Raw genomic sequence first — 16,075 nt, 5'->3', positions numbered from 1 at the left:
CTCTGAGCTGGTAGCTCTGGGTTCAAGTCCAACTCCAGGACTTGATGGCCAATTAAGTTGCATTCATAACATGACCATAGGTTGAGCATCAACCCATAAATCCTTCCAACACATGCCAATGATGGGCAGCAAGAGTAGGAGAGATTTCTGGTCATCTATGTTATGGAAAGAAAGAATGGAGCTTCTGACAACTCAACTTAAATCTCTGGGCTATATAACGCCTGAAAGAGTGCTTGTTGCAACAGCAACTCAGCATCTTTTGTGCGACCAGTTGGTTTGGCTGGCTGGCGTGGATCAGACTGGGTGCCAATAGCACAGTGGTTGACCCCCATTCTGGGGCTTGTCATAATATCCACTCATGTATATAATGAGGTGCAGACAGGCAGTGATTGACACACAGGATGACCAGTAAACACACAACACAGTGCAGCCAATCACCAGATAGGATCTTCTGGTTGGAACACAACAATGTTGGATCTTCTCCAGCATTAGATGTCTGTTTCTAGCTTCCCTGCATCGAGTACAGTCTACATCAAACCAACCTGCCTAACATATCAGGGCTGACGTGGATTCACAGAATCAAAGAATCCCTACAGTGCAGAAGGAAGCCATTTGGCCCATTGATTTTGTACTGACCCTCTGAAAAGCACTCTACCCAATTCCACTCCCCCGTCCACCCAGCCCTAACCCCGCAACCCTGTATTATACACATCATTCGGACACTAAGGAGCAATTTAGTGCAGCCAAGCCACCTAACCTGCACATCTTTGGACTGTGGGAGGAAACCAGAGCACCCGGAGGAAAGCCACGCAGATACAGGGAGAAAGTGCAAACTCCACACAGACAGTAACCCAAAGTCGAAATTGAACCCAGGTCCCTGTCGCTGTCGTGCGAACCACTGCACCACCGTGTCTCCCTATTTGTGACCTGCTTCCTTACCCTACGCAAGTTGGATGCCTTATTACTGTAGGTCAGACCTGCCTTTGGTCAGAGAACTGAAGAAAAAGTGATTATTTTATATTTGCAGCCCTTAGTTTTGGGTGCATCCACAAGTGGAAAAATCTGCTCTATGATGACCCACTCAAAACGTTTTTGAAACTTTAAAGCTCTTTATTCTGTCACTCCTTTGCAAGCAATTCAACAATTATTGTATTTATGTTGCGTGTTACCAGCACAGACACTTGGGGAAATAAACACTAATAATAAATCAAGAGCTTGAAGATAAAAAAAACTGTTGACATAAGGCAGACAAAATACAAATACATTTGGAACTAAATTGTAAGAATAATCTCCACAAAGTGAATCTTTCCTGTTTTGGATAGCAGTGGTGCCAAGTTGTTAAATGCTCACAGGCACGTTTCTCGCAAATCGACAATGAAAGCATACAAAACATTACTAATTCTTTCTGCAACATCCTTCTCGTTCAAAGACTAATGGCCGTTTTGTGTTAATAACATAAACAGTCCTTCCTTCAACGTCTCTACAGAACGTCGAATTCGCTCTGTGAACTGCAGAACTCAAAAAGGTCTTTCACAAAGGACATTTGTGAAAGAATGTTGAGGAAATGAAAATGTATTTTTTTCACATTATGCAAAAATCTGGCAAGAGGAAATCCACTTTCCACTTACAAACCAGCCAGTATTTTCTTTTGTTGCTTGCTCTTAAAGAACAGGGCATGCCTTATACATCATATCACTTTCAATTATGGCGATGCCAGATGTAGGACTTATTCAATAGTCTCAATATTATTGTTAAAATTGCGCACACCTCATTTTCACCGTTTCTTGTAAAACAAAAACGTGGGCTCAATTCTCCCAACAAGCATCCGAACTCCGTGGCCAGGCTCAAAGGTTTATCGGAAGCTCTCGGGGTGGTGGGGGCAGGGCGTGGTGTTGTTTGGGAGGGGGGGGGGGAGGGGTGCTGGCAGAGGAGGGAGGTGGTATTTTATGGATCCTGCACTGCAAGAGAAAGGAAGGGTTAGGGTTCCTCTGTGGCACGCTCTGCAGCTTCCTCCTCCTCAAGCAGCTCCAGCTCGTGCAGCCACAGGGCATCTCCCAGGGCTGCGGTGACCAGCAGGAAGGGCACCATTGCTGGTTTTATTCCAATATCCATTGTCTGCAGGAGGTGAAATACCAACATATTAGCATGGTGCATAGCCTTGTGCCCACCAGGTCCAATATGTTACATGGTGACCCCAGTTGGCAGTGCAGGCTCTGCCCCCGCATCCCCCCCCCCCCTCCGCATTCCCACTTGCCTAGAAGCCCCATCGGTAGTTGGAACCGTGGGGCCTCTGGCCCTGGCGCAGTCCCTAATGCCAGCGGTATCATCGGCTGGCACTGTCCTTGCTCTCAATATGCTCTGCGATCCCCACCCGGCACCCCCATAGGGGCCACAGTGGGCATTGTCCTGCGTGGGCCGTCGGTGGGTAACTGCGGTGTGGAGGAGGGTGTATGGCGGAGTGTTGAGTGTGGGGGTGGGGGCACCCATATGGACAGTGTCACTCTGCAGAACCAGGGGCCAAAGTGTCTGGTCAGTGATGTGTGCAGAAAGATGTCTGTCTTGCAGGCCGTGGCAAAGACGGTCTGTGACTGGACCACCGCCCAGTCCCGTAGTGTCACACCTGCCACACGGCCTGTTCCCCTGTCACCCCCCCCCCTCCCCCAGTACTGGCAGGGGCCCCTCCCTACCGCAGCCAGCCCGGTCAGTGTCCAGCCCAGCAGCCCACAGTTATGCCTTTCTGTGTCCTACCTCCTCTGTCTCTCCCTCATCAGCCACGATGCCGGTTTCACAATTTGTAGAAGAACAAATGAATCTCGCCATCGAGAACTCGGCACATCAGAGAATCCTGGTGACCCGGAGACTACCGGGTCAGGCCCGCTAATGACATACAAACATTGTTTACTGTATGTGCATTCTAGAATATATTGACGCCGCTGTCAAGGTGACAGAGAATTGCGATCTGGTGTCAAATCAGCTCCTGCCGTGATTTTGCTGTCGGAGCATATTCTCGCCCAATCGTGTATCACGGTTTTGGCATCAGCCAAAAGAGAATCTCACCCAATGTTTTCCTTACCTCAGCAGACTTTGTGAATATTCTGTATTAGTGGAACATTCCTGGACAACTTTGATCAGGTTGGAAGTTGCAACCTGGTGAGACTGCACCCATATTGATACAGTTTTGACCTCCTTAGCTAAGGAAGTGTATACTTCCCATAGAGGGGGTGCAAGGGAGGATCCACCAAATTGCTTCCTGGGATAAAGGGATTGTCCTCTCAGAAGAGACTGATGAGATTGGGCCTATATTCTCTAGAGTGCAGAAGAATAAGAGGTGATCTCATTGAAGCATACAAAATTCTAACAGGGCTCAACAGCGTAGATGCAGGAAGTGTTTCCCCTGGCTGAGGGTGGTCTAGAACCAGGGGTATAGTGTCAGAGTAAGAGTTACGTCATTTAGGACTGTGATGAGGCAGAATTTACTCACTGAGGGTGGTGATTCTTTGGAATCCTTGATCCCAGAGAACAATGGAGGCTCAGTCATTAATATATTCAAGTCATAGATTGATAGATTTCTAAATATTAAAGATATCAAAGGAACAGTGTGGGAAAATGGCATTGAGGTAGAGGTTGAATGGCAGAGCAACGGGGGTGAATGACCTTTCAAGCTCTTCTTTCCGGTGGCCTTAGGACTAGGAAAGCTGAAGACAGCATAATATATCAATCTAACTCCTGAAACAAAGCTAGTATATCTCTTTATACTCAGAAATGCCCCTCATCCACTCTCACCAAAGGCAAAGTAGGAAATGGACGGCAGCACAGTGGGTAGCACTGTTGCTTCACTGAACCAGGGTCCCAGGTCCGGTTCCCGGCTTGGGTCACTGTCTGTGCTGAGTCTGCAGGTTCTCCCCTTGTCTGCATGGGTTTCCTCCCGTGCTGTTAGGTGAATTAGATATTCTGAATTCTCCCTCTGTGTACCCGAACAGGCGCCGGAATGTGGCGACGAGGGGCTTTTCGCAGTAACTTTACTATCGTATTAATGTAAGCCGACTTTTGGCGATAAAGATTATTATTATTATTATTATTATTATTAATGCATGAGGTTCTTTCATTTGTGACAGAACCAACAAACTGGTGTTCAGGAATGGTTCCCGTGCCAAGATGCAAAGGAACTATCAGAATTTGTGTAGATCTTACCCAGCTGAACAAAACAGTTGGAAGCAAAGTTCATCTGCAGACCAGAGCTTAGGTAAATTGTAAATGAGTTCAATCTTCACTAAGCTAGATGCAAATAGTGGTTTTTGACACCTATCCCTGGATGAAGAGTCTTAAGTTATTTTGGCATCACGTCAGCATTAGAAATCTTCGAAAATACAATGTCAACTACCATGGATCAACACATGCAGAACATTACCACAGAATGCGGGCTGTGCAGGAAGGGTCGGAGCAGATTTGATGGGCCAAATGGCCTCCTTCTGCACTAGAGGGGTTCTATAGACAGAAGACATGAGCAAGCAAGGCGTTTCCAGCTCCTCACGATATGGCAGAGCTTCAGAGATTTTTGGGTGTGATAATTCAAGTCAGCAAGTTCTTACATGACATGTTTTGGCAATGAGTGACTCTGGCTGGTACATGACGATACATGGCGTTGGAAGAAGGACAATAGAGGTCTTTTGACAAAATTAAAGAGATTCTGTGAGCAGCTGATATTCTAGCTCACTGTGACTCAAAGTTATCAACTATCATTGTCGAAGATGCTGCAAGATAGATCAGACCAATGCAAAGTCGAGATCAGTTTGCTGCACATCCCATTTACTGGCAACGGCTGCATTGTGCAATGATTGAGAAATCAATCATAGACTTGGGGGAGATGTACTGTAAGGGGTAATTGTAACTGTGGGTATGCTAATGAAACAGAGTATGCATCATCACAGCATTGTGGCACAATGGTTAGCACTGCCGCCTCACAGAGCCAGAGACTCAGATTTAATTCAGGCCTTGGGTCACTGTCTCTGTGGAGATTGCACTTTCTCCCCGTGTGGGTTTCCTCCCACAGTCCAAAGATGTGCAGGTTAGGTGGATTGGCCATGCTACATTGCCCCGTAGTGACCACAAAGGTGAGGTGGGGTTACAGGGATAAGGTCGAGGCATGGGCCTAGGTAGGGTGCTCTTTCCTAGGGTTGGTGCATATTCAATGGGCAGAATGGCTTCTTTTTCACATTTTCTCCCAAATGTACACCCACCAACAACAAACAATAATCACTGACAAATATGCCAATCCCCATATCAATAACAACGATCCCATCCTCCCAGCAAACCCCAAACATTAGCCCGCATGTTCACAGAAACAAATGACAAAAAGGAATCAGGAATATGCAAGCTTTTTGATCAGTAGGCACAATTCATAATGACGTCCAATGTGTTCCCAACAGTGCACTAAGGCGTACAACCAGATAATTAGCTTTTCCCATTATTAACAGTGAAAGTTTAATTCTGTCCCTCGCCTGCCTTTAACAAGGGGCAGAATGGCTTCTATGATTCTCAATCAAGTGGTGCAAAGTCATATTATCTTGTTCTTTCTTCTAAGAACTTTTGCTCAAATAGTAAGAGATGCTCCAATAAGGTTTACCTCAATAGACTCTGTGAATATTCTGTGTTAGCAAAATGAGATGTAAGAGACATGAGGTCGGGCATACGTTTGCTTTGAAGAGAGCTCTTCTGGATGTCTCCGTGACACATTGGAATGTTTAAGGGAGTGGTGGGTGGTGGAACTGGCAAGTCGATTCCCCAATTAACTTGGTGCTATGCTCATTGAAGAGCTTGATGTGGGCAGGCAGGCAAGGGACAGACTCAAACTTTCAATGTTAATAATGGGAAAAGCAAATTATCTGGTTGTACACATTAGGGCAGAACTGTTGGGAACACATTGGACAGTCATTGTGAATTGCGTCGGCTGATCAAAAATCTTGCATAAAAAAGGAATTGGCAAACTGAGGTGCCATCGCTGAGCAGAGTGGATTAAATAACTGATGAATGCATGTTTGGACACTTGTTTGGACTGTGATTGTGTTGGCTCTCTGCTCTTCTGCCCAATCCTCTAGGCAATGCAAACCAGTAATTGCTGCTTTGGCTTTTTAAAATCACCCTCCGTCACCTTTCACATTTCCAATCTGTGCCTGGTGCCACTAATTGGATGGAGAACTCACTTCTGGGCCAATTATGGCCTTACCGTTAAACAACCCAGTCATATCACAGATATCCAGCTGGATGCTCCGCCCGCCACGCCACATTTCTGCCTGAACCTGCCGGCAGGATGCTCTTCTTTGAATAGTGTTATGTAATCTGTCCGCAAGCCATTTCCTCAGCTTAATACCTCAAAAGGTGACACATTACAAAAGACGGCGCATCACTCCGTGCAGCACTCCCTCAGCACTGTAACCAACTGAATGCTGGAACAGTGAGTAAATTTAAGGAGTTAGACAGATTTTTAATTAGTAATGGGTTGAAGGGTTACGGAGAACAGGCAGGAGTTGAAGACATGATGAGATCACCCATAGTCATATTGAACGGTGGAGCAGGCCCAAGAAGCTAAATTGCCTACTCCTGCTCCGAGTTTTTATGTTTTAAGAAATAAATATTCTGTCTAATTGCACTTTCCAACTCTTGATCTGTATCCCTGTAGGTAACAGCACCTCAAGCACAAATCTGGTGTTCTTGATTAATACGGGGATTTCTTGGTTAATAAGGGGATCACGGGTTATGGGGAAAAGGAAGGAGAATGGGGATTAGAAACTTATCAGCTAGGACCGAATGGCGGAACAGACTCAATGGGCTGAATGGCCTAATTCTGCTCCTATAAATTATGGTCTTATCATCTAATTCCCTTAAAAAAAGACCAGAAAACTCTTATTTACAACTATAGTGCAAGCGAATTGACCGGAAGAAAGCCCACAGAACAGTTCATAAGATCATTCTATCAGAGATGGGCAGCACGGTGGTGCAGTGGGTTAGCCCTGCTGCCTCACTGCGCCGAGGTTCCAGGTTCGATCCCAGCTCTGGATCACTGTCTGTGTGGAGTTTGCGCATTCTCCCCGTCTTTGCATGGGTTTCACTCCCACAACCCAAAGATGTAGGGTAGGTGGATCGAACACGCTAAATTGCCCCTTAATTGGAAAAAAATTAATTGGGTACACTAAATTTATTTTTAAGAAGTCTATCAGGGGACTTTCGGACACTTACTGGTCACCATGGGCGGGATACTCTAAAAATGGGGCTTTGTCCCCACGCTGGCGGGAAAACCGGCGTCAACGACTCCGGTGTCAACGGCCCCCGAAAATGAGGAATTCTCACCTTTCTAGGGGACTAGGTTGATGCTGGAGTGATTTCCACAGCTCCAGCCGACGCCGAACCGCCCACGCGAGTTTGCGCATGGGCGGAACAGCGCCGTATTTCCACGCATGCGGGGTGGTTCCCTTCTCTGCACCGTCACCTGGGCATTATGGCGGAGCCCTACAGGGGCCCGGCACGGAGTAACGTAGGCCCCCACAGAACCAGCCCGCCGGCCGATCAGTAGGCCCCAATCGCGGGCCAGGCTACCGTCCCCCCCCCCACCTCGGCTGTGAAAGTGGTGCCATTATCTGACACGATCACCTCTAGTGGGCCCTATGTGGCAAACATTTGTCACAACTCGTCGACGGTGGCAGCTGCAGTTGTCGATCGCATGTGTTGGACATCCAACCATTTTGAGTGGGTGTCTACAACAATCATCAACAGCATTCCCATAAAAGGGCCAGCAAAACTGATGCGGAGCCTCATTCATGTTCTGCCCAGCCACTCCCAAGGGCGCAATGTAGCTGCAGGTGGATGGATCTATTGAGTCTGGCGATATTCACAATGGCTAACTACATTTTCTATCTCTTATCGATCCCTGGCCACCTTACATAGATCCTGGTCACCTTTATCTTGATCTGGCCAGGATGTGTGCTGTGTAATCCTTGGAGAAGTGCTGTCGCCCGGGGGGTGGCACTATCACTCTGCATCCCCACAGAAGAACCCCTCTTCACAGGTGATTTCATCCTTGCACTGCATATAGGGCCTGATTTGTTCTGACTTGTCAAAATGGCAGCCAGTGAGAACCATCCTTTTTACCTTCCATAAAACCAGGTCTCTGTTCATCCATGTCCAGATGTGGGCTGACGAAATAGTCGGAGTATCAAGAGAATTCAGAGCCAGGACAATCTCCTGTGGAATAGGATATCGTCTGTGGAAGTGGAAGCTGGCTCAAAGCATTGGCATTTGAGATCTGTGTACCTAGTCTATGTTGAAAGGTGGAGTACAAAGCCAGCAGTAATGCCCATCTTTGGTTTATACTCACGAAAAAGGCCAACTCACAGGAGGAAAGGGAGAACGGTGATCAATCAACATTGTTACAACCCCAAGTCAAATGGGAGATGCTGAGAGAGGAAGCCAAATGAAAAAGCCCTTTTTATTTGATTTAAATCACCCACAATGAGTAAAAGTAATAAAGGAACAGAAATCCCACCCTTGAACTGAAATTTCAGAATTTTCTTGTGATGTTGAGTTATTTGTAGATGGCTGATTAGGATTCATCGATATGGGGCGACACAGTTGCTTGGTGGCTGTCACAGTTACGTCATCAACTGTGTTCTTCGTTCAACCCATGTAGTTTACATTAGGTCACAAATGCAATACAAGGTCAGAAAAATGGCAAAACAAATAATGTTTGTTATTGGAAGCTGAGGGCAAGGTTGAGGGAGAATCTGTGGAAGCTGAGAGAGAGAGAGAGAAAGACAGATGCTCTGAAGTGGCCGCCTCCATTCCTTGGCTACGTTGCTGACTCAGTGAGGGGCCAGTTGGCTTCTTGCCTTAATTGGTCCTTCAATTGGCCTGATGGACCACTCACCGCTTTGTCCGGCTTGTGGCAGGAAATTGTCCATTCATCGCTTCCAGGACCACCACCTCAGTGATTTGAAAATTCAGCATGAAGTATCCCAACAGCTTTATAAAGCCAACTGAGAGGGCGCCGAAGGGCATGTCTCCAAGCAAATGTATGTGTGACTGATTTCAATAATTTCTTTTGAATACAGCACACATTTGTCAACTATTACTTTATCAATATTTTGCTTTAAAAAGCTGTATGATCATTTGAGTAGCTGTTCACAATTATGGTGCTGAATGACCTTTCTAATAAAGTGGTGATCTGTTCAGCCTGTCATCTGCATCATTACTGAGCTGCAGTAACACTCATTCGATACAGGGGTATTTTGTTGCAATGTTAAAATCTATGCTTCCCTGCTTCTGTTACTCGCCATTTATGCAAATCCTTTCTCCCAAATTTTTGTTTCCCCTGCAATCACATTTCACCAAAACACTAACCAAGAATAGTCCGCAAAAAACATTTCCAAGATATGATGCCACTTATGCTACCGTAAACTTGAAAGTAAAATTTACAACGTAATAAGCACATAGAAAGCTGAACATCTCAGTCTTTGTGATGGTGAGGCCTGGGTTCATTGGGAAAACCTGTTGGTAATGGTGGAACCAGATGACCACGCCACCGTCCAGTGGTGAGCAATCCTGCATCACTGCAGAACACGCTGTGGAGATGGGAGGAAAATCCCGCCTCATGTTGAGTAGTTAACACTTGGCATTTTCTGGTCTCACTGTTGTTAGCGGGATCTCCGATTGAACTTACCCCTTGCTGCCGTGAAACCCACAGCGGTGGTGCGCCATTGGCGTAATGGCCAGAAAATCCTGCCAATAATAACGCTCTCAAATGCATTAGAGAAAGTATTGAAGCCAAATGGTTAAAAATATCTGAATTTTAGAGAGAGCAAAGTCGCAATGATTCAAAGTTCAGGTAGCTGAAACATGCACCTTTGAGAATAACTAACGACCCTTGCAAGCATGTGAATTAGCAGTTGCAAATTGAGATTTTAATTATTATGTCTTCTGTCTCCCATCTTTTCCTCTGCCTGTCATCTTTCGTCTGGTATACTGTGTCCCTGCCATCATACAATTTTCAGGAAGCACTGGACTTGCTCTCATTTATGCTCCCCATCGGATGTGGGAATCATTCTCTGCCAGGGTGATGTAGTACCCTGCCAGTTTTACATCTTTCGGGGGAATCACATCTGCCCCATCAGCCTTACAATACCTCCAGAAAACAAACCCACCAGGAATGGTTGAACTGAAATGTCAATCAATAGAAGGAGATGAATTAAAATGTTTAGTTTCCCCTGCAGGACCTTTCGTTTTTAAAAATATGCCTTCGGCAGAACATCTTAAGTTACTATTTCAAACAATGGTACACCTCATATACTGCCCTGATAGGTTGTGGATAAGCAGGTTGAGTCCTGGTGTACAGTTGAATGTACTCCTTTAGTTAACTATTACTATAGGCAACCATTTGTATTTCTGGGGAGTTGGGGATAAGCAGCTTGAATCCTTCAATCAGTCTACTATCCTCAGTACAATACAGATGGAAATCATTCATACTGTCCAATCCCCACTCATTCATATAAGAAAATGTAGACTGAATGAATAGCTTTTTCTTCTATACAATCTTTTAATGAATTAAGCCAGTTTACTGCTCCTGTAGTTCAGAGTGGTGTCTGCGATTTTTTTTTTTGAACTGAGTGGATACAATAATTCCTGTGTGTACCCACATTGACGTGCATTGACCTTATTTTTCTGTGTTGAATATTTAGAGGAAAGGCTTGGCAAAAGTGAAGTGGACAATTGTATCAGAATTTCATTGGTGTGCAGTTCTGAGTGTGAAAATAAAGCTGGAGGTGTAAAGAATGTAATTTTGTTTTGGGATAATTTTGCACTGCATTGTGAGTTTTAGACCCAGCAAATGTACAATGCTAACAATTAGAACAAGGAATGAGAATATATATATTGCTTTACATGCAAGATCAAATCACACATTAACATTCATTCTGTTTGCAGAATAGTCAAAATAGTGGGCGTGATTTAATGGGGAAAAAAGGTAGAGTTCTGTTTTGACGTGTCTAGCAACTGCAGAGCCGAGAATGACTCTGCTATCGAATGGGACTCTATTCTTTTATGACGTCGGCCAGGGACTCCCCACTGGGCCCGCACTTACCTCACTTCCTCCACTAATGAGCTCTGATCCATTTTACCTCTTAGGGTTCCTCAAGCCCCTCACCCTCATAAGGGCAAGGCAACCCCGGGCTCGATCCCTGGCTCAAACCACATGGCACCTTGGCAGTTCCAGCCTGGCACCCTGGTAGTGATCCTGGCAGCACCACCCGGGTGCCCATGTGGCAGTGCCATGGTGCCAGGCAGGCAGTGCCAAGGTACCCGGGTGGTAGCTGGAGTGTCAGTGTACCACCCTGCCCCGAACCCGACCTCTAGAGGCCCCCAGTGGCCTAGGAGACCCACCAGGTGCTGTTACGCCTGCTCCACATTGTATGGATGAATGCTAAATGGCATCATGGCGAGGTATCCCAGGTGGGGTTTTCATTCCGGGTCTCGGGAGCCGATATATTTAAGTGAGCCGAACTGCTCATTTAGATGTGTATATCTCCAGCGAGGGCGAGATCCAGATCACAAGATTTAACGGCCTTGTTGCATCACCAAGTCAGGGGTTACGAGGCAGTTCAATCACACCCATTGTCTGTCTCCTATTGTATAGCGATCCTACAATGAAACTGCGATTCTACTATTGAACAGCAATTCTACCATTAAATGGCAAATCTATAGTTCAATAGCAATTCTACTATTAAACAGGAATTCTACATAAGGTAAATCAAAATCAAGGGTGATAGAAGCAAATTCAGTAGGAATTTCTGCAAATAAATTGGCTATATATTTGTAAAAGGTTGAAAAAAAAGTGTTGTTATGGAAAAAGAGCAGGGAGTGGGACAATTAGTAGCTCTTTCCGACAGCCAGAACAGACACAATGAGCTTTCAGTGCTACGTGATTCTGGATTCTTCACTCGGGATCCTCCATTGCGCTGGCAGCCCAGGGATTTTGCAATGGCTGCCCACAATGGGCAAGAACTTCATTTTAATAGGTTTACATACTTTAAAACCTCATTACCACACCCACCCTCCGCCATGAGATCACCCTCACTGTGTATCCAAACCTTGCTGATGTGATGGCGAGGTTTCCTATAAATTTGGAAAAACTGGAATCAGTTGAGGGGAGACCCTCCCCCCCCTCAAGTATAGCCCCCATGGGGAGAGGGACATGCCCAGGCAGTGTCCCGGCACGACCCCCTGCACAGGTTGACCACCTGGCAATGCCAACCTATGCCAAGGGGCAATGCTGCTGAGGACCCGCTGGGGAGTCCCATTGGGGGCAGGGTTCAAATTCTGTTTGTTGAGGGAGAGGCACCCCCTCCCCCCATGAGGATGTGGGAGGAGGGGGCTTTAATGCCGATAGTGGTGGTGGGATGGAGCCCCGTTGCTGACGGTGCTGAGGCGGGTGGTTAATTTTCTGTACTGATCAGGGTGGCCCTTTTTGAAGGGTGTCCCATACTCTGTGGGGACCTGTTGTCTCCATTCGGCCCCACTCCACCACAGTGACGGTGTAAACCACGCCCCCTGAATTTTCTTTTTCAGAGTGGCTCAAAATCTGGACTGAAAACTTGGCTGAGCAGCTGGGGAGCTGTCAGAGCCCGACACTCTGAAGAAATATGGGAAAATTCCACCCAGGATCTTTGGTACTCACATACTCCATTTTCCTCAAGTGACTTGATTCAAACACTGATATTTCCATCAGATATCCTCAGTGACGTCCTTTCATTATGCATAACAACATGCATCAAAATAAACTTTATTGGAATGAATGCATAGAAAAGCTCTTGGAATCTTTTCAAATGCAACAATGGTATGAACAAACTTCTACTTGTATACCCGTATCCCTTTACTGATTAGGAAAGATTACTGCAGAACCGTTTGGCTGTGTTTTCAATTTGGTTGCTGGGGACACATGCGGAGAGTTTGCAATTTTGACTTGAATCAAGCTGGCTAGGTCATAAATCTTTCAAACACACAGCAATGCTTCTTGACAAGGCAGTTCTTTCAAACATCTGACCATCTGGCTCTTTATTGGGCCATCCTTCAGTTATTGCTTTATCTGGACTTTTTACCATGACTGCCCTCTTACCAATCAACTCATACATTAGTATGGCCATACGATGTCAATGCAGGCCATTGCCTTGGCACACAGCAGCACGTGAGGTACTGCACTTACATTGTGCTCTTGTATAATGCTGATGGAAACACCAGGTGAGTAACTGCTGCCTCTTGCATTTGATGTGGGTGGAAAGCACTTATTTCTCTCCCTCCACCATATACATTTTTTTTCTTTCATTGACATTTTACCATACCTTGTACTAATTATTTCTTGCACTGTCCAATCATTTTAGTTACCAACAAAATGATTATTTTAGGACATTTGCTGGGTCACAGAAAATCATAGAACGGAATCTTAAAATGGTTACAACACAGCAGGGGGCCATTCAGTCCATCTCATTCATGTTGGCTTTCTGTAAGAACGCCCCATTTCGTCTGCACTGCCTCACCTTTCCCCTGTATACCTGGAAATCTTTTCTCTCCGGATAATGATCCAGTTCTCTTTTTAAAGTCACAGTTGAATCTGTGGTTCCATCACACTCTCGTGCAATGCATTCCAGCTCCTCGCCACTCTCTGAGCAAAAAAGGTTTTAAAAAAAAAAATATTTTCTAATGGACTTAAGTGCAATGAAAACAAGGAAACTGGATACAGTTGTTGTAAAGATGCACCTGCACCAAAATGCACATTGTGCGGATACAGGTGGAAGTGAATAAAGCAGAGCGTTCCCGATATCATTTTTTTTTACATCAAGTCTTTTCGGAAAATGTGACCTATCATAATTTTATAATTCTATAATCTCAGTAGTAGCACAAGAAGAGTGCTAGTGCTTGCTCTTAATTTTCACCACCAATGACATATCTTTACTGCTTTTGTTAGCAAATGGCCTCTTTACCTTGAATATTCCATTTATCCTGCTTTAAAATCAACTCTACTTTGTTTAGTCAGCAATTGTAAAGAAATACTCTGACAAAGTCATCCAGATTCAAAGCATTGTTTCTGTTCTCTCTCCACAGATGACTTCACATCCGCTGAGATTTTGTAACATTGCCTCTTTTTATGCAAAGTAATCGACTGCTGGGGTGAACTATTGAAGCACATGAGGCTTGTAGCAAACCATCACTCATGGTCTTATTGACCACATGTCCTCCAACCCGAAATGAGGACTCATCTTAATTTTACTATCGAGAATGCACTTCCTGAAGGGAGTGTGGAAGCAAGGTCAATAGAAATTTTCAAAGACAATTGGGTATGTGCGTGGAAGACAAATAAGATAAGAGGCAGGGGTTTGAACGAAATGGATAGCTCTTTGAAGCCCAGCACAGACACAATAGGCTGAATGGCCTTCTTGCATGATGTAAAATCCTCTGAACTTTATCTAACCTCTAAGCCACTTTAAATTTTCTGAGAAAACAATTGTGCTAAGGAAAATAGTTTGAAATCCAATGAATCCTACGCCAATTGTTTTATTCCAAATGCATTAACAAACCGTAACGGTATTCCAAACAGGAATATTTTGATGGGAAATCAATTTTTATTACATATATAAATCAAACCGCACTTTTGTGCTTTGTTCTGTGTATATTTCTCCAACTGGCAGACAATTGGTGGCACAGATGTGTATTTACGAGTCCCTGCGTTTTATTAGAAGTGGGAACAAACACCCCAAAGGTCTGTACATGGCCTTGAAAGAAACAAAGACAACACATGGAAATACAATCAAACGTGCGCCGTCACTTCTGTCTGGGCTGAGGGGCTGCTGGCCCTGTTCGCTAGCCCTGTGCCAAGATCGGGATAAGAGTGTGAGATAAATGCAATTGGAGTGAAGGATTGATAAAGTGCTTAAGGAAATAATGTTCTGTGGGGGGATAAAGAATGTGTCCAGCACCAGACACAGCTACATTTATAAGCCAGAATAGGGCTGTAAACTGCTAAGTTCGCAGCTGACTTTAATCATGAGCGACTTGAAGAAATGAAATCTGCTGATCAACAGTTGTATTATTCTGTGTGGAAAAAAACTACAAACATGTCGACAAACATCAGCCACAGGTTACATGTCCAAAATACTTCCTGCAAATTAATGGAACTGGAAAGAAAAACAAGCAGCCACTTACCTTTAGTGGTTCTGAAGTAACAATAGCACCCTAGCAGAAAGTGGAGACATTTCCCAGTGTAGCTGGGCAGTAGCTCTTGCTGTTTCTGAGGAAGTTGGGAGAGTGGAGGCTTTGCTCTGTGCTCCTGTTTAAATACCTCAGGTCTTCAGCTGCATTCGTGTTGGAGTTTCTTGCACTCGAAAAATAGAGCCCTGCCACAAATCAAGGATTTCCAGCTCAAACGTTGAAGGGTACCAAGGGAGAGAAGGGCTGCCTGCAAGTGGGAAGCTGTGGCTAGCTATTGGTTGAACCTATACTCACCAGACTACAGGAGCATGAAAGGCAGCAGCGACTCAGAATAGGTGCTTAATTCACAATAGAGGAACGGGATGAGATACTTTAAACCGTGAGACACAGGCACTTTCCCCTTTTGGTATTATCTCGCAGAGGAAAAAATTAAGAGATTTGGTTTCTAAGGCGTTTATAATGCATATCACCACCTACTAAGGGAAGATAAGACTAAATACTAAAAGGTAGCCCAGGACAGTTAGTTAGAAATATTTCTTTAAATCAATAACTGTAGTGAATATAGTGCAACACATCTTGCTGTGTTTGTAATTAAATTAAAACTAACATTTTGTGAGATTGTGACTAAAATTTGTAAATAGTTTGTACACTCCATTAATAAATCAGCAACCCAACAGAAGATATGCGTGTAATTAAAATCATTCATTCTTTATATATTTTCTGCCTGAAATTGATTGATGGTTAACACCTCAATAGCATCCCACCTATGCTATGCGGCACAGTAGCACAGTGGTTAGCACTGTTGCTTCACAGTGCCAGGGTCCCATGTCCG

At 44.9% G+C, this 16,075-nt stretch overlaps 1 protein-coding gene across 1 annotated transcript in view; it reads right to left on the bottom strand.

Annotated features, from left to right (window-relative positions):
* tnc (tenascin C) overlaps positions 1 to 15,348 on the bottom strand; it is a 350,428-nt gene extending 335,080 nt beyond the window's left edge. Inside the window, exon 1 of the mRNA XM_038781949.1 lies at positions 15,238 to 15,348. The gene's annotated coding sequence lies outside the window, so the exon portion shown is untranslated. The remainder of the gene's footprint in view (positions 1 to 15,237) is intronic.
* Between the last annotated feature and the right edge of the window lie 727 nt (positions 15,349 to 16,075).

This window comes from Scyliorhinus canicula, chromosome 21 (assembly GCF_902713615.1).
Source record: "Scyliorhinus canicula chromosome 21, sScyCan1.1, whole genome shotgun sequence".
NCBI classification, from domain to species: Eukaryota; Metazoa; Chordata; class Chondrichthyes; order Carcharhiniformes; family Scyliorhinidae; genus Scyliorhinus; species Scyliorhinus canicula.
This window is presented reverse-complemented; position numbering and strand designations above follow the sequence as displayed.